Genomic DNA, 5,461 nt, shown 5'->3' with positions numbered 1-5,461 from the left:
CTCTTCTTATGGCTGAGTAATATTCCATTGTATATGTGTACCACAGCTTCTTTAGCCAATCATCTATCGTAGGACACTTTGGTTTTTTCCATGTCCTGGCCACTGTGAATAATGCTGCTATGAACAGCAGTGTGCAAATATGTTTTTGAATCCATTTGTATTTAAAGTAATTGTTTCTAGATATGTAGTTATTGCCATTTTATTATTCGTATTTTTTAGTTTTTCATCTTAAGTTTCTCTAGCATTTCTTGGAATACTAGTTCGGTAGCATTTTCTTTAGCATTTTCTTGTCTGAGAAGCTCTTTATCTCTCCTTCAATTCTAAATAATAGTTTAGCTGGGTAGAGTAATCTTGGTTATGGACCCTTGCTTTTCATCATTTTGAATATTTTTCGTGCCAATCCCTTCTGGTCTGCAAAGTTTCTGTTGAGAAATCAGCTGACAGTCTTATGGGAACTCCCTTGTAGATAACCAATTGCTTTTCTCTTACTGCTTTTAAGATTCTCTCTTTGTCTTTAACCTTTGGCATTTTAATTATGTGTCTTGGTGTGGGCCTCCTTGGGTTCATCTTGATTGAGACTCTACTCTTCCTAGACTTATATGTCTATTTCCTTCACCAGGTTACGGAAGTTTTTAGTTATTATTTCTTCAAATAAGTCTCCAATTTCTTGCTCTCTCTCTTCTCCTTCTGGTACCCCTATGATACAAATGTTGGTATGCTTGAGGTTGACCCAAGAGCTCCTTAAACTATCTTTATTTTTAAAACTTTTTTTATTTTTGCTGTTCTGTTTGGGTATTTTCTTCTACCTTATCTTTTAAATCACCGATTTGAGACTCTCCTTCATCTAATCTACTGTTGATTCTCTCTAATGCATTCTTCTTTTCAGTCACTCTCTTCTTCTCCTTCTGACTAGTTCTTTTTTATGTTTTCTATCTCCATTTATATTTTCTATCTATTTGTTGAGTTCTCACAGAGATCACTGAGTATTATTATAACCAGTGTTATGAGTTCTGCACCTGTTAGATTGCTTCTCCTTTTTGTTTAGTTCTTTTTTCTGGAGCTTTGTTCTGATCTTTCATTTGGGACATGTTTTTTTGTCTCTTCATTTTACTTGCCTCCCTTTGTTTGTTTCTATGTAATAGGTTAAGCTACTGTGTCTCCTAGTCTTAAAAGAGTGGCCTTATATAGTAGGGTTCTGTGGCACAGTCTCTCTGGTCACCTGAGCAGATGCTCTAGGTGTGTCCCTTCTGTGGATTATGTGTTTCCCCCCATACAGCTGAGCCTTGATTGCTGTTGGCACATCAATGAGAGGGATTGACCTTCAGCTGATTGGTTGTGAGGACTGGCTGGTGACTACAGTGGAGAAGCTTATGTGCGGGGGGTATGAAGCAGGATTGGCTTTAGTGGGACTCTGGTGCCTGCTGAGTCTTCCCTTTGAGTGTGTTGTATATGGAGGTGGTAGGTGGTGCTCTTGAGTGGTCTGAAGCCAGGTACAGAGTGTGTTTGTTCTGGAGCCTCTCGAAAGGGCTCTGTTGCAGGCCCAGGTCAGCTGTTGCTTGTGCCCTGATGGGGCTACTTGGTATGAGTTACAAAGTGATCTGTAGATGGTTGTCATTTGTGTGGGGCTTGGAGGCTAAACTGCAAACTGAGGCCAGCTGCTGTTAGTTCTGGGCTTGGGAATGCTTAGCAAGAGTTGGCACACTGAGGCCAGATGTTGGTTGTTTGGGGTTTGTGAACCTTCAAGAGATTTTAGGAATGTCCACAGCATAAGCCAAGACAAGCTGTTTGTATGTAAATGCCACTGGAAGTGGCTTGAGTGAGACTGAAAGTTGGATGGGGTGGGATCTCAAGAAATCACCAAGGTGGAGTGAACAGTCTTAGCCAGGTTGATGGAAACTCAGATATGGCACCCACCTGCGTCTACACACTGGGTTGGGGGAGGGCTCAACAAAGTAATAATGCTTCTGCCAGCATTTCTCTCTGGGAGATAGTTGTCCCTCAAGTCCTTTCCCTGAAACCAAACAATCGAGTACTTCCCCATATGTCCCTGTTTCCTCTTGCGCTGCTACTCCAATGCTGGAGCTCAGAGAAAATGAGTCCATGGTGAGTGAGTTCATATGTAGGCCCTTCAAGAAGACTGCCTGATCCTCCAGTAGCCCTCCTTCTCAGCTACAATCTCTGGTGCTTTTAACAGCCAGAAGCTATAGGGACTTTTCTTCCCAGCCCTGGAACTCTGGTCTGGGCAGCCTGGCATAGGGCTGGGATCCCTCATCCCTCACTGCTCAGGGGAGAACTTCTGCTGCAATATCCCTCTTGAGTCTCAGTTGCCACAAGTGAATGTGGGGCCAGTCCATCCACGTCTCCACCCTTCCTACCGGACTCGATGTGACTCCTTTTCTAGATCCTTAGTTATAGGACTTCTATTCAGCTAGATTTCAAGTGAGTCTTAATGATTGTTGTTCTATAGGTTAGTGGTAATTTTGATGTGATTGTGAGAGGAGGCTAGCACAGCATTTACCTATTCTGCCATCTTGACCAGAACTCCCTCACGCTTTGCTTTATTTTTTTAATTATGTTGACATTCAGTATTATTTTATATTAGTTTCAGATGTATAGCATAGAGGTTAAACATTTATATAATTTATGAAGTGATCCCATGATTAGTCAAGTATCCACCTTACACAATACATAGATATTACAATATTATTGTTTTATTCCCTATGCTGTACTTCCTTGTGACTATTTTGTAGCATGATTTCCTTTAGCTCTTTCAGCATATTTGAAATGACTGATTTAAAGTCTTTATTTATTAACTCCTAGGTCTGGGCTTCCTGAAGGATAGTCTATTGATGGTTTTTTTCTATTCCTGTATAGGGCTCATACCTTCTTGTTTCTTTGCATGAAATTTTGTTACTATAATTTTGAATGTTATCATTGTAAACTTGTGAAGTCAGCTACTTCCCTTTTCTCTGTGTTTTATCTGTCTTTCATTCTTTTTGCAGCCTTTAGTTGTAAACTTGTTTTAGTAACTTTTCTAACTAACTTTTATACAAGTGTTATTTCTCTTGTTTTTCTTCCTTTTGCCTTCTTGTATCGTCATATGGTTATTTATATATATTCTGGATGTAAGTTATTTGTCTAATATGTTGCAAATACTTTATACATTTTGTGACTGCTTTTTTCTGTTAGTATCTTAGAAGAGCAAAAGTTTTGAGTTATTACTATATTAATTACAAATTATAATTTTTAAAAGTTTAATGTGTATATGTTCATGTATGATATCTTTGCTTGCCCCTAGGTCTCAAAGATTTTTTCTATATTTTCTTATAGGCATCATATAGTCTTAGTTTTTATATTTAGGTCTATGATTCATTTCACATTAATTTTTGTGTGGTATAAGGCAGTGGTTCCCAACCTTTCTGGCACCAGGGACTGGTGCTCCTCTGAGAATCTAATGCCTGATGATCGGAGGTGGGGTGAGGCGGTGATGCTAGCACGGGGGAGCAACTGCAAATACAGATTAGGCTTGGCTCGCTCACCTGCCCTCACCTCCTGCTGTGTGCTTGGTTCCTTACAGGCCATGGTACCAGTACTGGTCCGTGGCCTGGGGATCAGGGACTCCTGGCAGAAGGTATAGGACAATGCTTTTTCTTTTTCTATACTAATATCAAATTAAATCATCACCATATATTGCAATATTTTACTTTCTCTATGAATTTTCTGTCAAATGTCACATTTACATGTGAATCTATTTCTTTTTCATTAAGGCATATGTATTTTTGATAACTATCTTGATTACTGTAGCCTTGGAGTAAGCCTGAAAATCAGGTAAGATAAGTCATTCAACCTGGTTCTTCATTTTAAAAATCAATGACTTTGATAACTCTAGGTCCTTTGCTTTTCCATGTATACTTTATAATCAGTTTGTCAGATTCTACAAAAGGTTTTTTGGGACTTTGATTAGGATCTATAACTCAATTTTTAGAGAATTGCCATTTGAATTATATGTCTTCCAGTCCATAAAATAATATGTATTTTAATTTAATTTGCTCTTTAATTTCTCTCAACAAAGGTTTGCCATTTTTTAATGTAGATGTCTTAGATGTCTTTTATTAGATTTCTTCCTAGTAACTTTTTTGGTGCTACTATAAGTAAAATATTTAAAAATTTCTTTTCTAAATCTGGTGCTAGAATACAAGAATACAATGGATACAACCTTTTATATTTTAAACTTGCTTCATTTCTTAGTTTGAGTAGTTGCTTAGATGATTCTTTGGAATTTCCTACATGTATTCTCATCTGCAAATAGAGACAATTTTGCTTCTTCCTTTTCAATTTAATACTTCTTATTTATTTTTGTTGTGTTATGGCATCAGTTAGGGCCTTCAGAACAATGCTGAAAGAAATAAAAATAGAAATCCTTGCCTTTTTACCATTCTTTGGAATAATTTTGCCTTTCACCATTAATTTTGAAGTTGGCTTAATTTTTTTTTTTTTTGGATATACCTGCATTATTTTCTATTGCTACCATAACAAAATGTCAAACATGGTGGTTTAAAAATAACTCAAAATTATTATCTTACAATTTTGAGAATCAAATTCCAAAACAAGTCTCAATGGACTAAAATTAAGGTGTAAGGTGGGGTGCATTCCCTTGGGAGGCTTTAATGGAGAATCCTTTTCCTTGCCTTTTCCAGCATCTTACACTTATTGGTTTGTTGCATTTTTCCTACATCTTTAAAACCAGGAACATCAGGCTGAATTCTTTTCACTCTGATATCTCTCTGCTTCTCCTTCTCAATCCCCTCTTCCACTTATATGGACCCATATAATTAGATTCGGCCTATCCAGATGTTATAGTATATCTCAATGCCAGCTGATTGTAAACCTTAATTCCATCTGCGACCTTAATTTTTCTTTTCCCTATAACCTAACATATTCATAGGTTCCAGGGATTTAGACCTGGAGATCTTTGGGGGCCATAATTCTGCCTACAACAATTCCCTAGATTGGTTTGAGGAAATTTTGTTCTATTCCTCATTTCCTGAAAGATAGCTTAAATAAGATTATAAATGGGTTTTGCTTTTGTCTAATACTTTCCTTCATCCATTCAAATAATCATGTGATTTTTTAAAACTCTTTTGTAGAGGTAGCATATTGATTTTTGATGATTAAACTGATCTTGCATTTTTGGGATAAACTATATTTTGTCAACATTTATTATTCTGAGAAGCATGATGGTGTGAGAGATCCCTTAGACCTTTCCTTTGAAATTAAAACAAACTGAATAGCTACAATCCAAAAGAAAACACCCAAGCTAGCACACAAACACATCTGAGAGATCTCCATATCAGAGCATCTGAAGGTGGGTGAATCAGGTAAGCAAAGAAGGAAGAAAGGGACAGGAGCTGAGACCATTGCTGGGGAAAAATCATGGAACTCCCTTCAGGATGCAGGGGAA

Source organism: Pteropus alecto, unplaced genomic scaffold, assembly GCF_000325575.1.
Source record: "Pteropus alecto unplaced genomic scaffold, ASM32557v1 scaffold75, whole genome shotgun sequence".
Classification (NCBI taxonomy): Eukaryota; Metazoa; Chordata; class Mammalia; order Chiroptera; family Pteropodidae; genus Pteropus; species Pteropus alecto.
The sequence above is the reverse complement of the archived record's forward strand: the minus strand, read 5'-3'. Positions refer to the sequence as shown.